Raw genomic sequence first — 26,331 nt, forward strand, 5'->3', positions numbered from 1 at the left:
CCTTCCCTCCCTCCCTTTCCCGGGATCCATCCTCAGAATGAGACAGAACCCAGGAATATTGTTTGAGTCCCTGGATCCAGCCATGCCTAAAGCGGAATCTACCTGTGGACTTTCCAGTCACATGAGCCAATGAATTCGCCTTTGTTTTGAAACAACTAAGAGTTGCGTTTTTTCCATCCCTCTCCATAAAAGAGTATTGTGTGAAAACACCCTAAACTGTACCACACATGGTCTCATTCCCTTTCCACAACACTTTGTATACAATAGATACCTACATTTGCATGAGAACAAAAAGCACCAGACTCAGACCCAGACCCCGAGGATGGTGATGGAGCAGAGCAGTCCCACACACCACAATCCCTCCCCTAAAGTTCTGTGGACCCTGCCCAAGTTCTGCCGGGTGGGCAGACAGTAATGACCCTGCTTACAGGTGGAGAAACGTGGCTCCCAGTCACCCAGCAAGTTAATGGCACAGCTTGGAGGAGAACTTGGCCTCCTGGCTCCGTTGCCGTCTAAATCGTTTACCTGTCATCAAAGGAGAATGTCGGGCTTGGCTTGCACACACACACAATAACCAGGACACAAAAGGGAAAAATGGTGGTGGCAGGAAATCGGTCATGGTTGGGAAGAGACAATTATCTTTTTAAAAATCCCAGGATAGAAAGAATAAAGAAGCCAATTTGAGTGGGACAACCTTGTAGAACAAATTTATGAATTACCAGTGTGGGGCCCGAGATTCTAGAGAGTGGTGATGACTGTGAACACTGCAGTGTTTGTTGAGTGAATTGTGGATGGTGGAAGGTTTTGATTAGCTGTGGCTGTCACCCAACAAGTCAGTAAGGCCAGGATCTGACTCCCATCTCCTGGTTTCTAAGGATAGTACTGTTTTTAGTACCCCAGTTTCATGTGCTCAGTGGTGTGAATTTTACCAGCTGCAAAATGACCAGGACTGAGAAGGCAAGTGGAAGATCTTAGATTTAGGTGGGGGATATGGTGGAATGGCAGAGCACCCATTCCAACCTACCCCTAGACTACCTTCATTAATGCAGAATCTAATAAGCTAAAAACATTTCCCAGAGCTCCTAGAGTTCTAGATGAACGTCATATCTCTGCTTCTTCATTATAGCTGATGTCAAGTACCATCCTGTGGGTTTTCTGCAGCAATTTTCTACCCCTTATGGGCTGAGTTGTATTCCCCCAAATTCATAGGTTTGAGTTTTAACCCCCCAACATGGCAGAAATTGACCTTAATTGGAAATAGGGTCATTGCCGATGTAATTAGTTAAGATGAGGTCATACTGGAATACAGTGAACCTTAATCAATATGACTAGTGTCCTTATGAAGAGGCGGAATTTGGAGACAGACACCCACAGGGAGAATGTCACATGAACATAAAGGCAGACAGCAGCCTGATGCACCTCAAGCCAAGGAACATCAAAGACTGCCAACAAACCACCAGAAACTCTACGAGAGGCCGGGAACAGATTGTCCCTCGCAGCCTCCAGACGGAGCCAACCCTGCCAACATCTTGCTCTTGGACTTCTAGCCTCCAGAATTTGAGACAATACGCTGTTGGTTCAGCCACCCAGCTCTGGTAAACTTTCTTACGGCAGCCCTAAGAAACTAATACAGGCAGTGTGCCCAATGGGCCCATGGATCTGTCTTTTGCTTCAACAGTGTTTGGACAGAACAGACCCAAGGATGCCCCTTCTTCCAGCCTCTGACCACCCTCCAACCTCTTTTCCAACCACAACCTTTGAGAACATCTTTACAGCCATCCTTTGCCTCTGGGACCAGCCAACACTGTATTTTGAGCTTAACTCCTTATTGCCAATGAACCATGAGCTTCCAAGAATTGTTCCACCAAGGTGGAGGCCACCGTCAACTGCCCGGTCAACATGCACCTGCAGGCCTCCTACACCTACCTCTCCCTGGGCTTCTACTTTGACCATGACGATGTGGCTCTGGATGCGGGCCACTTCTTCCATGAGCTAGCTGAGGAGAAGTGCAAGGGCACCGAGCTCTTGAAGATGCAAAACCAGCACACTGGCTGTGCCCTCTTCCGGGACCCGCAGAAGCCATCCCAACGTGCATGGATGCCATGGAAGCCCCATGGACCTGGAGAAAAGTTTGAAGCAGGCCCTTCTGGAGTTGCACGCCCTGGGTTCTGCTGCACAGACCCCCTTTTCTGTGACCTGAAGAACCACTTCTTGGGTGGGGAGGTGAAACTCATCAAGAAGATGGTGACCGCCTGACCCACCTCTGCAGGCTGACAGGCCCCCAGGCGGGCTGGAGAGTATCTCTTCCACAGGCTCACCCTCAAGCATGACTAGGAGCCTCCAGAGCCCAGCGGCCTTGGAGGGGGCCTTCGGGCGTGCCCCTTCCGCCTGAGCCTCTCCCTGCAGCCCCTAGGCAGCTTTTAATCCACCCTGGAGACCTCTCCCCACCTGGAAACCAAATGGAAATATAAAGCTTTGTGGGGGAGGGGGTAGGAAGAAACGGGTAAAGAGCCTAATATAGGGCCCTTGCCAGCTTTGTGGGTAAGGAGGGGCAGCTGTGGAAGAGGTGAGGGTGGCTTCCTGACCCCTGCACTCATCTGCAACGGTGTGTCCTTCGAGCCCGCCGTGGAGCCGCCCTTTCGGAGCCCAGCACTTCTGACAGCAGCGGCCGTAGGGACCGCCCTGGAGGGACAGCCCTGCGGTGTCAGCAGCGGAGTCCTTAACAGCCCTGCCGGAAGCTTCTTCAGCCTTCCTAACAACGGTGGGAGCGCCCAGTTCCCCGTAGTGACTTCCTTTCTGCTTGGATGAGCAGGAGTGGTTTCCTCAGCTGAACGCTGACTCGTCCTAATTCCCTGGACGTTTCGCACCCTATTCAATTTCTGACCTTGCGCAGCTCGCATTTGTGAGCTGTAACAAAAGAACGTTGTCGAAGACTCGTGTGCCTTTACCCGTTGAACAGTAACCCCCCATTCCCCTCCAGCCCGCTCCGGGCAACCAAGATTCTACTCTCCATCTCGATGAATTTTTTTTTTTAAGATTCTATTTATTCATTTGACAGAGAATGAAACAGTGAGAGAGGGAACACAAGCAGGGGGAGTGGGAGAGGGAGAAGCAGGCTTCCCGCGGAGCAGGGAGCCCGATGCGGGGCTCGATCCCAGTACCCTGGGATCACGACCTGAGCCGAAGGCAGACGCTTAACGACTGAGCCACCCAGGTGCCCCTTGATGAATTTTCTATTCTAGGAATCTCACAGCATTTGCCCTTTTGGGTCTGACCTATTTCACTTAGCATAATGCGTTCAAGGTTCACCCATGTTGTTGCATGTACCAGAATCTTGTTCTTTTTAGTGGCTGAGTAATACTTCATTGTGCATATATGCCACATTGTATCTATCCTTTCGTCCACTGATGGGCACTTGGGTTGTTTTCACATTTTGGCTATTATGAATAATGCTGCTGTGAACATCAATGTACAAGTATCTAAGTATCTAGGGGTTATTACTACTACTACTATTATTATTGCCCTCCTAATGGATGTGAAGTGGTATTTCATTATAGTACACCATTTTACTGAAATGGGATTATACCATGTATTTTCATCTGTACTAGGATTTTTAACCTCGATAATACACTGAGGACAGCTGTCTGTGCAATGATGTCTTTGAGAAATGGGCTTACTTACCATTCTAAGCATCTCTTCACTGTTACTTTCCTCTCAGAATCAAACGCAATCAATGACACAAAAGTCTTATGCTCACCAAAGAAAATATATGAAGCTTGATTTTTAACTCAAGGGTGATGGCCCTTTTCAATCCATGAATATCTCCCAACCAATCACCTCTGAGACATGCCTTTTGGGTCAGATGAGTATGAAGTTGGGGCTAGGGGGTAGGGAAAGGTTGGGGTCATAGGATCTCTGGGCTGGAAAAGACTTACCATCCAGTCTCTGCTTGCATTCCTCTAGTGACAGAGAACTCATCACTTTACCGAGACAACTCATTAGCCCATTTCATCCTCAGGTAGGTCCACTGACTTAAAAAGTCCTTCTTATGTAGACATAAACTCTATCTCCCTGGAGGTCCCAATTGTACCACCTCAATCTCTTCCTTGATCACCTGTAGAGATAAGACAGCTCTTCCAGATCCCGTAGGTCTCCTGTTCTCTAAGCCCTTCACCGTCCTGGTTAGGATTCCCCTTGCCCCTAGCTGCACCCACCCTCTGAAGACACAGAACTCACCAAGCACACTCTCATATCCACCTCCTAACAAGAAGCCCCGTTCCCCTCCCAGGATGCCTTACTCATACACACTAAGCCCAAGTCTCACTGACCTATTTCCTCTGGGAGCGCGGGGATTTCAAGGCTGCTTTGCCACAGTCTGGAAAGAAAAGCCACTTCACAGAGTGGTTAATAAACATAAAGCACTCATAACTCCCAAGAGAAAGTATGAGAGGAAATAGAAACGGGTTTCAAAATGTCTGAGACAGATTTATAGAGACGAGTCTCAAATGGCTACCATTTCGTTAGGCTTTTAAAATATTGTGGTGCCGGGACACCGCCTGTCCTAGGATCTGTCTCCAGGTCACTCCAATTCCTTGTCCTGACCTCTGGTGATGGACTTCCTGATAACAGGGCCTGCTGGCTCGCAGGCAGGCCCAACTCACTGCTCAGCCAGACACAGGGTTCTCGGGTTTTGAAATGGTGGGTCTCTCTACAACTTACACTGGTAGTTGTTCTGTTTTTCTTTTTTTTTTTTTTTTTTTAAGATTTTATTTATTTATTTGACAGAGAGAGACACAGCGAGAGAGGGAACACAAGCAGGGGGAGTGGGAGAGGGAGAAGCAGGCTTCCCGCAGAGCAGGGAGCCCGATGTGGGACTCGACCCCAGGACCCTGGGATCATGACCTGAGCCGAAGGCAGTCGCTCAACCGACTGAGCCACCCAGGCGCCCTGTTCTGTTTTTCTTTTCTGTCTTGATGGAAAATCTTTGATGCTTATGCAGTAGCAGGATTAACAGAAGCATAACTTAAGTTTTGCAGTCTCCAAAGAGGATTTTCCATAATTTTGATAGTTCTAGGGGCTGGTTTTAGCTATACCCCGGGATCTGTTGGTGGTGCTTTGGAGTGATAAACTCGAACACTGAGCAGGGTGGGGAGGGAGGGTCACAAGCCTTCCTTGTCCGGGGATGGGCTTATGAAGGGAACCCATGTGCTTGGTCCGGGAAGGAAGGGGATGACATGAAAGGCATGGCAGGTCGGCCTGTATTGGGTCTGGTATCATAAACCTTAATAAATAGTACCAAACATCTACTGAGCACTCACAAGTTGACACAGGCCTACCCCTTCCTAGCAGGGTCTCATTTCGTCTTCACAGCAACCCTGGGAGGTAGGGACTGTTTCCTGCTCCATGCTACAGAGGAGGAAAGCGAAGTGCACAGATGCAAAGAACTTTCCCAAGCCCACTCCCATCCACCCCCTCGGGAAGCAGCAGACGTAGTGCTGAGCTTAGTCTAAGTCTGATTCCAGAGCCTCTGCTTGACCCGCTCCCCCCAGGCCTGCAGGTGCCCGCCCCCACCTGACCCCCATGGCAACACCGCAAGGCAGGCTTGACCCATTTCACAGAGGGGGAAAAGGAGGCTCAGAGCTGCAGGTAGAAAACTGTGCCCAGACCTCCCAGCTAGGACGTGGCAAAGACGGGAGTTGAGTGCACAGGCCTCCTGACATGACCGCATTCTTTCCTCAGAAGGAACAAGGCAGGGGTGAAGATTTTCCTACCAGATAAGGAGCCTCTGAAGGGCAGGGCTAGTGTCGGGCTCAGCACCCCACCCGCCTCAGGGACACTCAGCCGCCCCACGCGGGACGGCACACTGCCGTGTGCTGGAGGGAATCCTGGCCCCAAGGAAGGAGACGGGCTGGGGCAGCAGTACCAGCCAGGGGGTCTGGGAGACTGAACGAGAATGTGAACAGACGTGGTTGGGGTCCAGCCAGCCTGGCCACAGACGGGAAGCTCTGAGCAACAAAGGCAAGGACGAGGTAGCCGTGCTTGACACAGGGCATGGCCAGCCGCCAGCAGGAGGCCTCCATGGGCCTCAAAGAGGTTATTCCCATGCTATGATGGAGGCCGCCCCGCGGAAGACCGCTTTCTCGCCATTCTTCAAGGGCACTGTGGGAGGCCTGGGGACACAGACCCTGTCCGGGGGTGGGGGTGGGGGGTCACACTCTCCTGGAAATGCTAGACAATGAGCAACTAAACCAAGAAACGTATAAAATCAGCACCATGCAAGGCAACCAGCAAGGGGAGTGGTAGAGGGGAATGCAGTGGCCATGCAAAGCCTCTCCCAGACGTCACTTTTAAGCTGAGACCAGATGCTGGAGAAGGAGCCAGCTATGGAAAACTCTGGGGAGAGGGCACTTTTGGCAGAGAGAACTTGCAAGTGCAAAGTCCCGGGCATGAAAAATGCGAAGGAATCTATGGGAAGCATAATGAGGAAGGGGGCGTAGGGCGAGAGATGGGCATTTCTCACCATTGGGACAGTGGGGAAAGAGCCCCAGCAGGGAGAGCCTGGATCCAAGCTCCTACGCCATCACGGCCTCGTATGTGGCCCGACAGGCCCTTCCCCTCTGGGGCCCTGGACCTTCTTTGCACAATGATGGGGTTGGCCTATCAAGGTCCCAGCTTTCTGGAGAGGGAATTGAATTTTTCATGGTCTCCCGTCCCCTGCCATTCCCACCAGACCACTGGACCTCAGGAGCCAGGACTAGTGTCTTCCCCACCAGGGGTTCCCAGAAAAATCTCAGAACTCCCTCTCCAGTCCTGGGACACTAGGTCGGGAAAGAGGAAGGAAATTCTCACACACAGCAAACTCCCAGGGAGTTTGCTCATGTTCCCAGGCTGACAACTGGCAACCCTCAGAACTCCGTCCCCCTTCCTCCTCCTCCTCCTCCTCCTCTCCCTGCCTCCCTCTCTCCCCCGGCCCCCCTTCTCGGGCTTAATGACTTCCACATGGGCCTCTGGCAGCTGGAGCCAAGCCTCCCAGCATTGTCTGAAATCTCCAAATTTAGAAGAAATATGAAAATTGTCAACCACTCCTTCCTTAGGGGGTAAAAGCAACATTCGGCACCGGGGGCAGGTCAAGGAGAGGCGGTCACGTGGCGGGCGCTCGGGCCAATAGGGGGCCCCGGGAGGACTCCGCACCGCCTCACCCCAACACTGGGCTCGCCTCTTCAGCTCATATAAGGTAAAAGGCAGAGGGGCCTCTGTGGCCAAGGAGCAGCGGGCAAGGGGCTAAGGGGAGGGGGGCCCCGTGCCAGCCATTTAAAAATGCCCCGTGGCAATGAGGGGTGGCAGAGGCCCGGTCAAGTTAGTTGAGAAGCAATGACACCCCCAACAATCCCCTAAATGGGCTGAGCCCCGTCTCCAGGCTGCAAGGAACCACACCTGGACCAGACCCCGGGAGAGGTAAGAACCAGTGGCAGACACGGAGTCTGCGAATGGGGGGGCATCTGGGGCATCCTTCCCAGGGAGACGCTATATCCAGGGGTCTGGTCCTTGCTCTCTTGCTGACCTGCTCTGTGCTTCCACCTTTCCGGGCCTCAGTTTCCCCATCTGCACAGGGGCTGGACTGGATGATCTCTAAGTGCCCGTCCTGCCCTGCCCTGCGGTCCTCTAGGCCGGGAGGACTCCTGGTGGCTGTGGTTAAATGGCGCTGGGAGCAGAGGGAGCGGCGGGTGGTAATGTCCTGCCAGCCGCTGGCCCCAACCTCACTGCCATGCCCAAGTCTGGGCCCGTCTGTCTCCCTGGCTCCTCCGGAGACACTGCTTCTTCCTTGTTCTGTGAGGTTTGATTTCACAGCTCTGAGAGCCTGGGGCTCCTGGCAAGGAAAACTGTTTTCAAATAAGGGTTTTAAGAAGCAAAGCTGGAGGCAAAGCTATGTCCACTCAGGCTCCAGGAGACAGGCAGAGAGGCAGGCAGGCCAGGGTGCTGGCCAGGGGAGGGGGACGTGCGCTCCAGCCCCAGCTCGGCCTCCCACTGCCTGGCCCTGTGGCCTTGGGCAGGCACCCTGCCCTCTCTGGGCCATCTGGACCATGAAACCATTGGACAGTGTGGTCTCCATGTAGGATGTAGCTTCTTGAGCCCTATTGGAGCCTGAAAGACAGCCGGCGTCGGGAAGTTTCCCCTGGAGTCCCTGAGCTGAGTCTGCCCTTTGACCAGAGGCTCAGAGCCCAAGCAGATGCCTGAAGCCCATGGAAGCTCTCAGAGGCTGAGCCTCAAGTGACAGAAAGGAGCTAAATGGTCTCTGACTACAGGTTCGGCCAGGGGAGGACCAGCCCACAGGCCTAAGGCCTCAGGATGAGCCTGCCCCCGAACCCCCACCGCTGCAGCCTCTGGTGGGGAAAGGGCTGATCTCTGGATCAGGAGGTGCAGGGCCTCAGAGTGGGATGAAGCTAGAACGGAGAGCAGAGGGTTTCAGGAGGGGTGACACGGCGTGGTGGGGGCCTCAGAGGAAGGCAGGAGACGTGGGAAGCCAGGCTGTGTAGGGGTAGAGGCTAGGGATCAGCACTGGAAGGCGTGTAGACAACATGGCTCCTACGAACACGCTCTGGCCACATCTGGGGCCCAGAGCGGACACAATCCTCCAGCGCTAGCCCACTCAACACCCTCACCTGCCCCACTCTGGTCACATAAGGCCTGAGGCCATAATGGTCCAAAAGGAAACTCTGGAATCCAACTGCCTGGGTCCAATTCTGGCTTGTTTACATATCGGACAAGTGACCTTGGGCAAGTCACTTGCCATCCCTGAGCCTCAGCTTCCTCCTCTACAAAATGGGTCTGGTCTTGGTTCTAACACTGCTTGGTTATCATGGAGAGTGAGGGACATAGGCACACAAGATCAGGGTCAGTGGGGCTGGTGTTACGTTACCACCAGAGCCTCCTCCTCTTGAGGGGCAAGATGACCTTAGCTATGTTTAGAGAGAAGTAGGAATGAGACCCAGACAGAGAGTGCTCAGAGTTGCTAAAGGGAGAACAGGGTCTGAAAAGGGGCAGGAGGCCTCAGTTCAAAGGTCAGAGATGAAGGGGTACAGAAGAGGGATCAGCTTGAGATGCCTAAAAGGCTAGGTGAGGTCTCCTCTCCTGCATTTACAGCACATTGTGTGGGCAATGTGTCCCTCAGGGTGAGGTCTGAGCCGCTGTATACTCATCCGCTGACAGGGAGTCCTGGGTGGGGCCCCAGAAATCTGCATTTCCAGCTCCCAGGAGAATTCCGACACACGTGGAGTTTTGAGAATGCTGGGCTGTCAAGCAGGCTGGGACCCTCGCAGACACAGCTGAAACAACTGGATCCACCATGAGAGAGCGCTGCTCTAGGTCTCACAGAGAGCTGATGACAGAGCGGGGCCCGAGGCAGCTGCTCTGCTCAGCCCTGCGCTCCATGGTGGTGGTGCGGGTAGGAGAATTCTCTCGCGATTGTTACTCTCTGGGCATTCCCGAAGGCCTTTACGAGAATGCATTCACTTAATCATCACAACAACCCTGTGACGTAGATGTAATCATGATTCCCATGGTACAGATGAGGGAACTGAGGTGTAGAGGTGAAGTGGCTTTGCCTAAGGTCACACTGTCTTGTGCCACCTGCCCCAGCTGCTCTCTCCCCCTGGGGCTCTCCCATCCCCTGCCCTGCCCCTCGGCCACTCCACCCCAGAACTTCCTGCAGACCCTCCAAAGTACCTCATGAATGTACATGGAGGATTTCCTGGGAGCCAGGTACCAGGCTGAATGGCTTGTGGTATCATTTGGTCCTCCTAGGATTACCGAGAGGCAAGACTCAGCATCGCTCCCTTATCCCTAATTTATAGAGAAGTAAACCACTGGAGCTTACCCAAGGTCACATGACTAGAAAGTGGCAGAGGGGATGTGAACCCAGTCTGCAACTCCAAAATGTTTGCTCTTAGCCTGCCCACCACGACCCCTCTGAGGGCAGTGATGAGGAACCCCACTTCAGAGAGGAGACGAGGCTAAGGGGGTGACCTCGCCAGAACTTGCATCCAAGTGTTCTAGTTAGCTTCACGGCCACTGCTTTCCCTCCAGCCCCGGGGCTGTCCCAAGAAGGAAAAGGCCTTGCTTGTTGCTGGTGCTTAAGAACCACCCCGCAGCTCTTTGAGCAAAATCAGCCCTTACCCAGACTGGCCAGCTGTGGGGAATTGCTGGTACACATAGCCCTGAGGAATAGAAAGTTCCAGGCCCAGTGTGCCACAGACCCTCGGGGCTGTATCTGATTCCCTCAAGGAGCTAAGGAGAGGTCTCTGAGGTCCTCCCTGCTGGGCTACGCCTGGGCCCTGCCTCAACGGCAACTTTCCAAGTGAACGGTCCCCAGGGCTCAGGGCCATGGGGTCGTGCAAAAAACTGTGATAAAGGCTTTTTCTGACTGTTGTCATTATGACTATTTTTGTCCATGTCTCCTGGTGCCCAGGAGCCAGAGTTTCTCTGGAATCGATACCTAGAGAGAGAGATTGCTGGGTTCTGGGGTACATGCCTGTCAACTTTACAGGAGAGCGCCATTTTATTTTCCAAAGTGGTTGAACCAAGTTACACTCCTACCAGCGGCATATGAACATCCCCCTCCTTGACCACACTTAAAATTGTCAGATTTCTTGAAGTATGTATGTTAACACGTTTTATTTTCTCTATCAAATTTGTATAATAAAGAATGACAGGAGGGCACCTGGCTGGCCCAGTCAGTAGAGCATGCAATGCTTGATCTCAGGGTCGTGAGTTCAAGCCCCACGTTGGGCCTAGATCTTTAAAAAAAAAAAAAAAAAAAAAGAATGAAAGGAAAAAACAAAAATGCTGTTCACCACTGTCCACATGGGTATCTAGAAATGTGCCCTGCATGCACCAAGTTGCAGAGCATCCGGAAGGCGCTGGGGCAGGAGCAGGCCCTGCCCACGTGGCCTGCCCCCAAGCCCGGCAGTAGGCAATATGCTCCAAGCAGAGGCCGCCTGCCAGATCATCTGCAGGAATTCGGGGGAAAGAGCCCATGGTGGCTGCCATCTCCTGACGGCCTGTCTAGACAGGCCCCACGGGGCTTCACCATGCATGCAAGAGCCCACAGAGCCGGCCCCCTCCCCGCTTGCAAAAGAGGCTTGTTGGCAGCCATGCTTCTCCACCAGAAACCCTGTGTCCAGTTCACAACACACCTTCATGCACAGCACCAGTCACCCATTCTCATGGCCCATGGGGACCAACTCATCCAGGTCCCTTTTTGCTCAGATGAGGAAACCGAGGCCAACTCCTGAGCCAGGGGGCTCTCAGAGGTGGGGTGAAACTCTGCGCCCAGATGAAGAGGGGACCGGGGTGGCGGGCCAGAGGGCTGCCCGAGCAAGAGGCACTTGGTTAAAGTGCCAAGTGGCAGTCAGGCCGCCTGGGTTTGAGTTCCAGATGTTCCTCGTAGCACCTGTGACATCGGGCATGCTAAGAATTCCTGTCTCGTCAGGGTATTGAGTTGTCTGGATTGAACAGGTTAAGACTCCTGAGACCCTCAGAATGGTGCCTGGCGCACAGGAAGTGCTCGACAACAACTAACTGCTAACATGTGGTAACAGGGGTCCCCCCCAGCCACAGGGGACACGTTCTGAGACCCCCAGTGGACGCCTGAAACCGCAGGTAGTGCTGAGCCCTACGTGTACTATGCTTTTCCCTATCCTTGCAAACCGATGATAAGGTTTAACTTATACATGCGTCACAGTAAGAGATTAACGATAACTAATAGCGTTAGGCTAATTCAGAAGGTGGGTCATCTGCTTCTGGACGGCAGTTGACCACGAGTAACGAACTGCGGAGAAGCAGGGGGACTGCTCTACTAAAGGCAGCTTCTTCGGGAAGGAAGGAGGCGCCGTAGTGAGCTCCAACTCTTCTTTTCCCCAGGGGCATAAATGGCCCTTGTCCCTTCAAAAATAGCAGTTGCCATATACCACGGCTTCCCAAGGGCCGGGCCCTTTGCCCAGCACTCTCTGAGGTAAGTACCATCCCCTCTCTGGGGACCCAGACGTTCAGAGAGATTTAGTCACATGCCCAAAGTCACAGAGCTTGTAGGCCAAGCTAGAGCTCAAACCCAGGTCTGGCTGACCCCAGAACCCATGCGCTACTCTCCAGCATTGCCCCAGTGAGTCTGGGGGCAAGAGCTGGTTCTGGTTCCAGCTGGTCTAATAGGACCAACTCTCAGCATTTGGAAAGGGGACCAGTGGAAGCCCGTGCCTCCTTCTCGATTAAGTAAGGGGACAGACAGAGCTCTCCCTCCGCACACTTGCTCAAAAGTGCAAACCTCAACCAAACAATCCTTCTTGCCAACGAGCACCCCTTAGTGTGGGCTGAGTACCCTTGGGGGCCCCATCAGTCCTGGGTGCCCCCGACCCAGCACAGCCCATCAGAGATTTGAGGAGAACAGGGAGCTAGACCAAGGCTGGAAGAAACAGCCTCACCCCGGCTCCTCGTCAAGTGCCCATAACGGCCACAAGCCCAAGTCCCCTCCTGACTGGCCCTCCTCTGCCCCCAAGCCATGCTCCAAGGGAGATGGAAAAGCCCCAAAGTGGGAAATACACTGGACCCTGTGAGCTTAACAGGGACCCCGCTCAGCTGCCACTAGCTTCCACCCCATACCATCCTCCTCCTCCTCCTCATTCAGGCAAACAGGGATGCTGAGATGGCATCCCCCAGATGGCATCTGTAGTGGCCATGGCACCCCCCTAGGTGGTCTACCAGGCTCGAGAGCCACTAACCAGTCTACCTGGAGAGTGCCAGACCTCGAGCATGTGACCCGACAATCCCATTGAGTCCAAGGGTGTCTGCTGAGATAAGCTGGAACAAGATGGGGAGAAAGGGAAAGACTCAGGCTAAGACTCTGACCCCAGCTCTGTAGCCAACACACTCGGGTAAGTTCCTCTGTCCCTGTGGGCCCTTCGGGCTGTGATGGTCCATGATTTGGGATGGAAGGGAGATAGCTCGGGTCATGATGGCAACTCCCCAGGCTCTCAGGGAGAGAAAATCTGGGGCAGAGGTGGTCAGAGCTGCAGGGGCATGCTTTGGAAAGACAGAGAAGAAAGCAGAAGGCTTTCCAGGTACAGAGTTCTGTGTGCGAAGGTATGGAAACAGGACTGGAAGGACACTTTCAGAACAACAAACAAGCCAGTTTGGCTGGAAGAGAGGGTAGGTCTAGCAGCTCAGTGAGACTTGAGGCTGGCAAAGTGGGGAAGGTTTGGCCGTGGAGTGGATTGAATGAACAGCCTGCAACCAAAGCCGCATAGAGTGCTAGAAGTCCTCGTTGGCACCCATCTCTGGGAGGGAGTCCCTTTCTTTACCTAGCCTGTTTGTCTCCTTGCCCCACACCACCAGGCCAAAAGCCCCAGTGCAGGGAACAGACCTGGGGATTTGGGCACTGGTGACTCTGAGATGTCAAATCATGGGACAGGAGACCTCAGGGTGAGGTCAGGAGGGGTAGGAAGGCCAAGGGCGGTAGTCACCATCTGTAAACCTCAGAAGAGTTTTCTAGGGAACAGGAACTTGTTCCTTGTAGCCCTAAAGGACGGGGCATGCAGCCCCAGAGAGGCCGATGTCAGTGAGATATTAGGAAGGAGTCTCCAATAGTCTGTCCAAAGAAAGATAAGGTGATTGGGAAGCAGTGAGCTCCCCATCACCAGAGGTATGCAAGCTTAGCACAGACACTGTGGAGAGAAATCAACCATTAAAGGAGTATGGGCCTTATGGCCTTTCCCACCACTAGCCTGGGTCTTCACATCACAGCCCTAGCTGCCTTGGGACAAGCCTCTGGGACTGAGCTCCCCTGCCTCCTAGATGTCACATTCCCAGCTAGGCATGACATCAGTTCTGCCCTGACTTCACAAGGGCTCTCGAGGGACCCTCCTCCCTCCCATTTCCTTTCACCCCACTGCTGCTTTTTGCCCTTCCCAGGGAGTGCCAGGACTGACCAGGGAGACCTGGAGCCTGGTTATAAGACTGGGTCCCCGGGGAACACTCAGCCGATGGCCTTCCACCCCGGCAGGAAAGAGGCAGAGGGGGCCAGGGTCCCTGGGAGCTCTGTTCACACGCCCCAGAGAGTCTACATGGAAATTCCAGGAGGGTCACAGGGAAGCTTCCGATTTAGAACAAGATGCTTTATTTTTGTCCCCCTTCCTTTCCTGTCCCTCCTCTCCCCCAGCAGTGGGTGGGGGTGTTGCAGAAGGCTGGACGAGGAAAGCAAGCCTCCTCTTTGGGCTGAGTCACAGAAAGAATGAGTGGGGAGAGATGGGGTGTGGGCAGATGGGAAGGTAGACGGCCATGTGGGAAAGAGGAGAGGGAGGGGCAGAGTCAAGGGGATAGCCAGGCCTGGCCAGTGTCCTGGTCGGTGAGCACGAGGCATGCCTGGACGCTTGAGACCAGAGCTCCGTGAGCTATGGGTTCAAGCTGGGGTCAGAGAATCAGCCCGGGTTCCCAGAATAGATAAAAGATCTCAGGATTGGGGCCCCCCAGAACCTTGGGCACCGGGTCCCCACCTCAGTGGACCATAAAGCTATGAAGCACTGCTAGATCCATCTTATTCACCCTGGTGATCCTGGCAGGTGCTTAGTAATAATTCCCAGTGTTGAACTTTAAACTCATCGTGTCATAATCCTGTTAGAGCTAAAAGGGACCTTCAAGCGCATCAGGCCCCCTCCTCGTGTTACAGAGGCAAAACCTTGAGGCCATCGGCAGGGAGGGACTTGCCCAAGATCACACGGCCAGAGTGGCTGCCCAGCCCTGTGCATCCTTCTCTGCCTCTTCCCTGCCTCTCTCCAGAGGGATGGTCCTCAAAGCCAAGGGAAGGGGTCAGAGGAGAGGCAGGTGTCCCACGAGGACGTAACTATCTCCAAAAAGGAGCCAAAAGATGATGGTGTGTTTTGAGTTCTGGCTGCTCTGCCCAGGAAGGCCCTTTTCCTGGCCAGAGAGAATCCCCCAAATTGTTGGCTGCTGCACATGGGAGGCCTCCTGCAGAGGAAAGAGCCCAAGGCTGGGAGGGGAAGCCCTTGGTTCTATTCTTGGCTCTGCCCCAACCCTCCACATAACTTTGAGCATGACCATGAGCATGAGGCCTTTTCTAGTCTCAGTGTGTCTGGTGAGGGGCTGGCCCTACCAGATTAAACAGTCAGAGGATCCATCCATGATCTGCCTCAGTCTCCCGTGAGGCCTCGTCTCTCTCTGTCCTGGTCCATCTGAGCTTTGCTTTAGCGCAGGAAGTAGGTCAGGCACAGGAAGAAAATAGCAGCCTGCAGATTCCCCTCTGCCTGGGGGCAGCATATTCTACGCCCGAGCTCTGCCATCTAGCCTTGGAATTCCCAGAGAGGCAAAAAACTAAGAAGGCCCTTAAGATTATCCCAGTGAGAGGATCTGAGACCAGAGAGGTTCAGCAGATCGCTCAAGGTCACACAGCAAACCATGTGCCCACAGGGAAGTGGGTCTTGGGTCTCCTGATGACCGGGCCAGTGCTCTGTCCACTAACCACATTACCCTTTAGAATAATGAGCAGGGAAGCCATCCTCATGTGAGCCTGGGACCTATTTACCTTGACACCTCAAATGTCCACACAGGGAACCTACAGTCTCTTCCCTTCTCTGGGATACAGTTTCTTCTAAAAACAGGGAGATGGGGTGGACCAGATGTCTCTATAAGCCCTTCCACCCCCATCACTAGGGCTCCACCAGGACCCCAGAGCTTTCTAGTGTGGTCACCTCAGCCCTTGCTTCACAGAGGATGGAGCTACCCAGGCCAGGACATCCCACCAAGTCACAACCCCCACCCAGACTGTCCCACTCCAGACCCCAGGGCTGGGCTTCGTCCAGAACTACAGGCTCTGGCCCAGCTCCCCCTCTGAGGATCTGAATTTTTCTTACCATAAAAGGGCAAGCGTGCCTCTCTCCCGTCCCTGCTGCCAGCCCCGCTGGGGGAAAGGCTGAGCTATTTTTAGAAAGCTCAAGGGTTTGCTCCTGAACTCAAGATGGAGTTTGTCTTAGCCTACAGCCGGGGAGCCCCTTCTCCATTTCCCTCGTCCACCTCCTCTCCCTCTTTCCCCCCTTCTCACCCCTCACCCCTCTTCCCTCACTTTCTTCCCCTCCCTGACTCTCTCCCTCTTGCCCTCACTATCGGCCAATCTCTCCTCCTTTGTTTCTCCTCCCTGAGATTCTTCTCCCCAATCTCAGAGCCAGCTCCCCTCCCCCCAACTCCCTCCTTCAGATCTGGCTTTGGGAGGATGGAGAAAGTAACACATCTGCACCCCCATCCCCTTCTTAAACACTATTTACAACATAAATTCCAAACATCCGCCATCTGGTTCTAGGAAGGGCCAAAAGATATTTAGAAAAGGAAGTCATGATTATTCCATCTTCAAAGCCAAAGGAACTTAAAGGACCCCTCTCTCCCGCCTTCCTCCCAGGGCCTCTTTGTTAAGATCTAACGGATTAGGATCCCTCAGTGAGTAGAAATGGTCAGTCCCAGCTGGGCCTCTGACTGCATCACTTTGAGCTGGTTGCTTCTCCTCTCTGCGCCTCAGTTTCCCTATCTGAGCAATGGGTGCACGACTAGAGTGCCTCCAGCGCTAATGTCCTGAGACTTTGAGTCCTGCTGCAGAAAATCACCTGGGTCCAGGTTCCTGGGGCCTGCTCTGAGCTGAGCAGTAGGGTGGGATAGGGGGAGAAGGAGTGAGAGGCAGCTGGAAGCCTTCCAGCCTCAACCCTTGATGCCCCTCCTCTCTCATTCCATGGACATCCATGCAGATCTTCCTTCACACTGACACTAACACCGAAGGAGGGCTTGGGGTCATGCCATCCCCCCTATCTATCTAGCCGTGGAGCCCAGACCCCTCCCCACCACATCACAGTGAGGCCCAGAGAGGGGAAGGCACTTGTCCACAGTCCCACAGCCTGGCCACAGGTGACCTGCTGTCTAACCTGCTGCTCTTTCCATCCAACACATTCCAGAAGAAACCAGCATTTGTATTATCCAAAAAGCATCACTCAGTCTCAGCACACTAGGACCCTGGAGGTCCCAGTTCTTTGCAAAATGGACAGGACAGAAGGGAGAACTATTCCCTTTATCATGTTTCTTTGTGTGTTTTTTAAACAGACAGCATGCAAGGGAGAAATACCGTGGACAAGAGGCACAATAACAACCAAAATAAGAAGTCTCCTAGCTTCTGGAGACACGCAGCCTTGCCAGGGCCCACACGCTTCCACCTACGCTGAAAAATGCTTTCTCTGCTCACAACCCCCTTTCCATAAAAACGAACACAGGCCTGACAAAATGCCATGAGACACTGACTCAGGTTGTCACTCTGTAAAAATGGTAGCAGGAATAGTCCAGTCTCATACGGGGAGCCGTGGAAATGCATGTCAGGCTGCCTGATGCCAGTCCCGAACCTGACACTCACTAGTCACGTGACCTTGAGGGCGAGCGCTGTAACCTCTGGGAGCCTCAGTTTCTTCATCTGTAAAATGGAAATGACAAAGGTAGCTAGCTCCTAAGTGACTGGGAGAAAGCCTCTGTACAGGAAAGTACCTGGTAAGTGTGAAGCACATTGAAAGCTATTGTTATGATTACAGCATGTCCCAGTGTAAGTCACCCTACGTGGTGGCTATTGTCACTGTCACTGCGTGTCCCTCTCTGTGTTCTCACTGGAAGGTCAGGGTGTAGGAGAGGCATGGGGATCCTCTGCACTCCCTCCCGGAGCCTGAGCACCTCGAAACCGTCCTGGTCTTCTGGGCCGGGCAGGTGGGGGCCCCTTTCCTCTCCCTGTCCTCCTGTTTTTCTCCATCACTCTCCATTCAGCCTTAAACTGCATTCCCAGGGCTGGCTCAAAAGTCCTCAGCAGCCGCCTTCCCTGGGGAGGAAGTAGGGAGCGTGTGAGGCTAGTGAACTCAGCTGGGGTGTCAAAGGGGTAAGAGGGCGTCCTGGGAACAGAGGCCCAGAGTAGCCGCATAACAGACGGGCCATGGAACGGGGCCCCACACGGTAGCTCCCACTCCAGCTTCCACATCTTCTCTGGATGCCTCTCTGGACCTTTGCCCTCATCCTTCCTGCTTCCCTTTCTCCCATGCCTATGCCTCGCTGTGGGCCCAGCCCTGGGCTCCTAATGGAAATCGCAGCCATTTACGTGGGCTCACTACGTGCCACCAACTGAGCTTGCACTTGACATCGACTTCATCTGACCTTCACAGACAAGCCTGAGGTCGGGGACCACGTTCAGAGAGGTGAAGCCACCAGCTCTCGATCACATAGCTAGAAAGAGCTGGGGGCGAGATTCAGTGCAGATCTGCCGGCCTCCGGAGCCTGTCCGTTCTGTTCTTTGCAAATTTATGTTGGAAACCCCAGGACCCTAGAGCCCAAGGAGAGCCCAGGCTGTAGGACATGCACACGCATGAGGGACCCAAGGAAGGGGAGCTGAGGGCAGGGAGGCCTCTCCAGACAGAACCGACTGCGGCCATGGGTTCATGTGCCTGCATGGAGCCCAACCTCAGCCCTCTCCCACTGTGGTGCCATCTAGCTCACAGATGTGGCCCATTCCCAGGCCCTCGTGCCCCCTGGAAAGGAGCAAGGCCAGCAGAGGGCACAGTGGCTTTTGCAATGACCGGAACGATGTGAGCTTTGTTTTGGGGTCATCCAGCAGGCCGCCGCTCAGGCTCAGGAGACAGCTGGATGGAGCATGAGCAGCCCTGGGGTCAAGCTTGTCTCTGGTTCTTGCTCACAGATGATGGGCCCGGGCGCGTTGCAGAGCCGCTTGGAAGCTCAGTTAAGCGGGGAGGTTGGTCCTACCTCTGGCGGTGGTTGGGAGCGTACCTGCAGTTATGGAAGGAAGCCTTTGCGGGGTGAAAGCCTTGTACGGCTGGAAGCGGTCACAGGTGGCCCCAGGGGCTGTCCCTTCGGCCTTGGCCACCGTGTTAACCCCAAGTTTTGACCTACCCCTAATCGGCTCCTTTCTGATGTGTGAGGCCGGAGGTGGAGCCATTCGTCAGAGGGGCCTCTGGAAAACTTCCTTCCAGACCCATTCTTTCGCGATGGGGCCTTAGTGTGCTGGGAAGGCAAAACGGCCCCTCCTGCTCTCGGAGCTTCTTGCTACTCAGAAGACTCCCTTTGAAAGCCAGGCAGGCAAAGGGGGCACAGTGGCTGCCTAGGGCCCGAGGAGCAGGCTCTTTGGGGCCTGGAAGATCCCAGCAGTTTCAGCCTGAGGCTTCTGAGGACCCAGCAGGAGGCCAGGCCCATCCTCAGGCCCCTGGAGCCCGGAAACCCAATCAGGACCTCCCCCAGAGGCCAGGGCTCTGGCCACAGGGCACTCCAGCATCCTTCTGAGAGGCGGTATCTTTGTTTCTTGCAGGCAAGGGCACTGGCTGTGGAAGCCCCTCCTACAACCCTGACATGGGAGGAACAAGCCCCCCAGAGAGGGCCCTCCTGAGGACAGGGAGGAGGACAGGCAGCCGGGGCCCTGAGAACAGAGCTGTGCCTCCCGCCCCCACCTGGCGCCCACAACCCCCCACAGCCCCACCCCTGCTGCTCGAGGCTCAGGCAGGAGCCCCACGCCTCAGGACACATTTGCCATCCCAACCCTCAGAATGACCGAGAAACCAGGTCTTGGGAGTGGGAACAGTTGAAGGAAGGCCCCTGCTGATGGAAGGGGTGCAGGCAATTCAGGGCGGTGAGGTGTGGGTTGTAGGTGAAAAGAATTGGGGTCACAGAAGAGAAAACCAACCAGGAGGCAAAAATCCACCCCACCCCAGGCTCCCTACAAGCCAGCAAGGCAAAGCCTGTGTGCCACAGAGAATAACAGATTTGGGGGACACGTGGAGAATGACAGCAATCTTCCCTGGGAAGGAGTAGACAGGGTCGGGCTCTAGGAACAGGTGGACTTGGGGTTGGTGAGCCTGGTGATTATAGAAACAGCTCCCGGGGCTTAGGAAGGGTCTGGGAGCTCAGGCTGGGGCCGGGGGGTGGGGGTGCAGCGCTGGGCACACAGCGGGGCTCAAGAAACCATAGCAGTTTGGTTGTTTTTTTTTTCCCCTACCCATCATTTGCTTCTACACTTGCCAATTCCAGTCCCCTGCACATGGAGCAGGCAGGGTGAGGTACGGGGTTCCATAAGACAAGTAGAGAAACTGAGGCACAGGGAAATGAAGGAACTCCCTCTCACGGACAGTCAGTTGCGGCACGGGGTTCTGGCACCAGATCTCATGAGCATGGAAAGAGCAGACGAGGATCTGATGGTGGGAGGAGGACGCAGGGCTCTGGCAAGAAGCTGACAGTCCGGGACAGGTGACGAGGCCCAGGCCTGGCTTACATAATACAGCACACCTGCTCACCGCTGCATGGCCCACACGTGCAAGCCAACATGTGCTCTAGCGCAGCGTGCACACCCGCCCTCGCTCGCGGGCCAACGAGCCTCAGAGCCTGGGTCTAAACAAATTGGATTAGGAGGGCTGCAGGCCCCTCGCTCCCCCCAACACACACACACACTGTCCAGCCCCGACACTGAGCAGGCCTGCAGAGCTGCCAGCCCCCGAGACCTGCCCCGGGGCCTCAGGAAGAGGGCCGGGGTCTGAGAGGATGCCAGGATGATGGATGGGCCAGCTCAAGAGCACACAGGATGTCGCTGCTTGTGCAAGGCTCGTTTCTGAGCCGTTCCCAGCAACCCACCCCCGCCTCCCCTCCCGCAGCCTCTCCCACGATCGATCGCTGCCGCCAGGGCCCAGAGCCCGGGCCCCGAGCGGATCCACCCTCATCCCTCAGGCCCACAGCTGGGCAAGTGAGGACTGCTCGGCTTGGGAGACAATGGCCTGGGGACGAGACACAGGCAGGCACTTCACAGGGAAAAGGAGCTTAGGAACAGAGAGACAATGCCAGTTATAAAAGTGACATCTCTGTGCTTTCTCACCCATTGTTTTGCTCAATCCTCAGAGTGGGCCTGGGAGTTGGGAGATGATGCCCATTGCACAGATGTGACTACGAGTGATTCCAGAACTTCCCTTTCCTGAGCCCCGAGTCTGCTCCAGCCCTGTGTGGGGTGCTGGGGGCACCTGAACAGAGCAGCTGCCTCTTGGGCTTGGGCCCTGGGCACTGGGGCCCCCCTAGTCTTCCAGGGGAGCAGGGCCAGAGATGCCTTTTCCGTATGGCACATGTGATTGGCTGAATATCATCACTGAGAGTAGCCTTAGCAGTCAGCCCATCAGAACGCAGACCCCGAAGTCGGCCCCAAGTTCAAACCCTGCCTTGCTCCCTATCTAGCTGTGGTGGTCCAGCTAGCCTCTCCAAGCCTGGTTTCCCTTCTGTGAAATAGGGGTACAAAAGCTCGCCTTTGTGGGGCTGACTGTGAGGATTAATGAGTATTTTGCCAAACCCCCATTTGACATGGAAAGAAACAGAGGCAGAAGAGGGAAAGGGCTTGGCCAAGGTCACACAGTGAGTTGGGGATAAAGTTGGGACCAGGTTGAGACCCCACTCCCCCACCCCTCCTCCCAGTATAAATCCTCCGCACTGGCTCCAGCCCAAGTAGCCCAGAGGCCATGACAGGCGGCCAGCCTATATAGACCACTCTGGGGACATGTTCTGGGGCCCACCCTCCACCTTCAGCCCTGCCCTGGCCTCCGCAGCACCAGAGTCCCAGGTGACCAGCAGTGGCCCCCAGCCCTCAGTGGTGGTGGAGGGTGGGGGAGCGCGGTGACGGGCTCCCAGCCCAGAGCAGCCTGGCCATATAAGGGAAGGAGCCAAGGAGGCCTCCTCACTCAGGCCTGGCGAGAAAACCCAGACAGCCGCTGTTTATTTTCTCCTTCCCAGCCTCCCGGAGCTTCCCAGGAAGACAGAGCTTCCCCCCGGCTGGGCTCAGCAATATTTCCTGAGGACAGTGGGGAGCAGGGAGGGGAAATTGGCCCATTTCTGGGAGCCACCCCCCAGACTGCCACCAGCCAGCACCAGGTAAGAATCTGCCCTATAAGAGTCCAAGGCCACTGTTCAACCGTCTCCTTTGACAGAAGGGAAATGGAGCCACAAAGAGGGGAAGTGCCTGGGAGAAGTGATCACACCAGTTGGTGATAGAACTCGGGTCTCCCAAGTGGCCCCCTGTCTACCGACTGGGGAACAAGAGTAAGAAGGAGCCTCTCATGGAGCAAGGAGAATAGGAAGGCTACCAAACCCCTTCTCCTTTGAAGGAGACCAGGTGTCAGGGCCAGCACTGTCTGCCTGCTGGGCAAGTAAGAAAGACTCAAGGGAAGAGTTCCCAGGGCTAAGAGAGCCAAGAGGACACCCTTCCGGCATCTCTGCCCCTCCTCCCAGCCCACCAGCACCTCCTCCAGGAAGCCCTCCCAGCTTCCCCCTGGGACAGGAACCTCTTTGTCCTCTAAGACCTTGGCAGTCCTTTCTCAGGCTCTCTCTTGTGCCACTTGGGTCTGCCCACTATTCACCTTGCCAGGGACACTTTCCTTCCATCTCAGTCTGATTGCGCCCCTCCAGGGCAAGGACGCAGTCAGGTTCAGTCCCACCTCCCCTTAGCAGGTAGAAGACGCCCTAGGTTTGCTGAATGTTCAGGTAAAATGGTTAGACCCTGTCCCAAACCCAAAGGATTGGTGAAGTGACTGGGGAAGGAGACATTCAGCATAGAGTTTAAAATGAGGGCGCCGGGGCTGGCTGTTCTGAGTTAGGAACCCAGCTCAGCTCCTAACTCCATGGCCTTGGAAAATTCCCTTCCCACAGGGCCTTGGGGACACAAGGGCGTTAGCACGATTAAAACAGTCAATAAACAACTGTTCTTATGACAGTCAGCAGCAGCAGATTTTTTTCTAGATACAAGGGAACAGAACGACACAGCCTATAGCCAGAGGAGAGGGAGGCAAATAGATTCCCCTGGTCAAAGGCTGCTCATCAAGCCCCTGTCCCTGCGTCAGAGTTTCTCCCACAGGAACGTGGGGCTGCCTCCCATCTCCCTCCCGCCTCCACACCCAGGAGAGGCACCATCTTCGCAGCAATATTCGGAGCTGGGTGGGCTGTGCTGGAAATAGCCCGCGACTCCCCTGCTTCAGCCGGTGGTGCCGGTGGGAGCATCCCCGCTCCGTCCTGGCCCTCCACGGGGCGGTGAGGACATTGGCCCAGCAGCCTCACCAGCCGTGTTGAAGGCTAATGGCCACGGGGCGCCACTTCCCGAACCGCGGCCACTCAGATACCCCCTTTCGTATTTTTCCCCTCTCTGCAACCAGTCACAGCATCTGTACATTTAAGATGAGTCATTCGCACGTTTGTACATTTGTACTGTCCGTGAACACCCGTAACACTGCCCATCTCGAGGGGATGAAGGTAAGAAGAAACAGAGCGAAAATGCAACAGTTCCTACAGGAGAATTCCACATTAGAGAAAGGCATTTCTTTGGCTGGGAATACCTCAGGAAGGGGCTGTCCCACTCAGGAGGCCACGGGGACTGACCTGCCCCCAGTGGCAGACCTGAGAGAGAGACACTCTTTGGATCAAGGCCAGATTTCGGATTTCTGGGAGAGGCGTAAGAGATGCTTTTTTTTTTTTTTCCAAGGAGGTGGGTTTTTTGTGTTTGTTCATTTGGGTTTTGGTTTTGGTTTTGTTTGGCTTTGTTTTTGCTTTCTTCCAGCCCTAAGGAAAGCCTACCCATCCCCCTTAGGCCTTCAGAGATCTCTGAAGGTATCTGTCATCCATTATCACGGCCACCACAGTAATCTGGCAAAGCAGGAAGGTCCTCCAAGGGTACCCTGAGAACTTGGGGGGGGGGCAGGAGGAACAGAGGGAGCTCTGCCTGCTCACTCAGAGAGGTTCCCACCCAAGCCAGGTCTCCAGAGGAAAATGAATTATCGACATGGGCCATTCAATCATCCAGCCAATGGCATTCCCTGGGGCCCATCAGCATGTCCAAAGACCTCAGCAAGGCCCAAGGACACCCCCAAATTAACAAATGTGGGCGCTATCCCCAGGGAACCGCATACTAGCCCAGTCAGACCCTGATGCAGATAGTTCTGACACTGGAGAGAATGAGTTTGAGGAAAGTAATTCAGCCATTCAAGCAACGCTTATTGAGCGTCTACACGGCCAGAAGCTGCTTTCAGGGGTGAGCACAGCCAGCCGTGTCCCTTCCCTCATGGGTAGGCCATGCAGCCCACGGGTGGGGCGCAGGATTAGAAAGAGGGCACAGCATGCATGAAGACGTGGACCGGGGTGTCCTGATGTCTGAGGAAGTCGAGGAGGGCTTCCCAGAAAAGGTGGCCTTTTGAGTAGACTCTTAAGCCCACTAAGAGGAGACCAGCAGGGGGCGCAAGGAGGAGCAACACAGCTCCTGGGAGCCCAGAGGTGGAGGGCACAGAAGAAGAGGAAGAGGCCTCGTGGTCTTTGGTGAGGGTTTCAGAAATGAGCTGGAAGGAAGGCGAGCACTTTCAGGATCTTATGCATGGAAGAGATACAACCACATTTACATTTGAAAAATCACTCTGGAAGGATGTCCGGGAAGGATGGGTTGGGAAGGATGGGTGGGAAGTTGGGGGGCAGGGGGATTGGAAGCAGGGAGACCAGGTAGGAGGCCAAGGCTAATGTTTGGTGGTGTAAACTATCAAGTACCATGAATGTGCTGTTGGGCTCAAGGTTACGGAGCATAAAGGTGGGGCATGGGGTCACCATATAAGGTGAGTCCATTTATTGGAATGTCTAGAGTAGGCTGCTCTCGCTCGAGACAGAAAGCAGTCTGCGCCGAGCCAGGGCGGATGGGAGATGGGCGGGGCTGAATGATAAGAGGTCTCTTGCTGGGGTGATGAAGTGTTCTACAATTGATTGTGGCAGGGCTTGCACAACTCTGTGAATGTATTAAAAACCATTTCGTTGTACACTTCAAGTGAGGGGGGGATTACATCTCCATAAAGCTGGCTTTTAGCAAAAGGAAAGAAAAGGGAGGTGGAGGGTTGGTCCCAGAGGGCTGGGAAGCCAAGCTGAGTACAGGAGGGAGACACAGTGGGGTGGGGGCAGTTACAGCAGGCTGGGGGGGGGGGCGGGCTGTGCAGCAGACTGCGGCCCCGCTGACGCCCCCTCTCCTGCCTAGGGTGGAACCCCGACAGCAGCTCCTGGCTCCAAGCCGCACCCTGTCTCCCAGCCTGAGGTGCAGTGCTGCATCTCTGGTCAGTTGGGAGTCTGAGATGAAGCACTGTAGCTCGGGAAGGGAGAAGTTGTTCTGCAGCCATCAGCCTGGACATGGTAAGTGGTGGCGGTGCTTGGGGACACTGGGAAGGATGGGAGCATTTCCAGTGTCCGTGCGGTCAGCCGAGGAAGTTTCTGGACTCAAGTCCTACCCGTGCCACGATCGGCTTCATGATACTTGGCCAAATCCTGACTCCTCCGTGCACCCCAGTCGGTCCATCTGTAACAGAGGTGTTGGGGCATTCGGTGGCGGCCAGTGCCCAACACCCTGCCTCGGCTTTCTCTTTCTGAGCCCGTGGTGGACCCTGCTCATCAGCCAGGGCATCCTTTCTTGAAGAGTTCAGATGCACCTTCAGAATCCTTCTCAACACCAAGTCCTGGATAGCTACTGTTAATGATTCAGAGCTGAAACCCATTTGTCAGCTGAAACCCATTTGAAATCCTTCTCAACACCAAGTCCTGGATAGCTACTGTTAATGATTCAGAGCTGAAACCCATTTGTCAGCTGAAACCCATTTGTCAGCTGAAACCCAATTTGTGGATTGGACAATTCCTAAAAACCCTTGCATCCCTGAAGACAAAAGTCCTGAGCTTTGAGTCAGGCTCCTCATTCTTTGGGTGCCTAACCTTGGCTCCAGGCTATTGCCTCAGCCAGTCCAGGCTTTACATACATGTCCAGCCTGTCTCAGAGGCTTCTGACAAGCAAGGAATAGCAGAGAATCACCGGGCTAAGCACAATCTTATTTAACCTCCCGACAAGCTTGGAAGGTGGCCAGTGTTATTGACCCATTTTACAGATGAGAAGACTGAGGCTCAGTTAAGCAATTCACCCACGGCCATGCAATGATTGTGTCAGCCAGGGTTGTAGCCTAATCTGTCTGCTTTCAGGTTCGTGTTCTTACCCCAGTCCAGTGCATGCGATTTTAGAACTGGGGGGTGGGGGAGCAGGAGGAGAATATACTAAATAAATCTGGTCTTCTCCTTTCATCTTGGGTCGCTTTTCACAGACAGACCTAGAGAGTTTCCACTGATCCCATGGACTGCCTTGCTCCTATCCCTCCTCCCAAACTGTATCTGTCACACCTGATCCAGGAGGTCCTCTCCTCTCCCATTTGACAGTTGAGGAAAGCTGAGGCT

General features: G+C 54.5%; 1 long non-coding RNA gene and 1 pseudogene across 2 annotated transcripts; both read left to right on the forward strand.

The window, feature by feature from the left end:
• The first annotated feature begins 322 nt into the window (after positions 1–322).
• LOC118006648 lies at positions 323–2,334 on the forward strand (annotated as a pseudogene).
• A 4,931-nt stretch (positions 2,335–7,265) lies between these two features.
• LOC118006599 lies at positions 7,266–25,879 on the forward strand. 2 transcript variants are annotated; one of them, XR_004678132.1, is made up of 3 exons: positions 7,266–7,455; positions 21,838–23,346; positions 25,100–25,879. It is a non-coding gene; the product is annotated as an uncharacterized LOC118006599 (long non-coding RNA). The 2 variants fall into 2 exon arrangements; XR_004678133.1 differs by having other exon boundaries at positions 21,838–21,975.
• The last annotated feature ends 452 nt before the right edge of the window (positions 25,880–26,331 follow it).

Source organism: Mirounga leonina, unplaced genomic scaffold (genome assembly GCF_011800145.1).
Source record: "Mirounga leonina isolate KUSES-001 unplaced genomic scaffold, KU_Mleo_1.0 Mir_98, whole genome shotgun sequence".
In the NCBI taxonomy this organism is placed as follows: Eukaryota; Metazoa; Chordata; class Mammalia; order Carnivora; family Phocidae; genus Mirounga; species Mirounga leonina.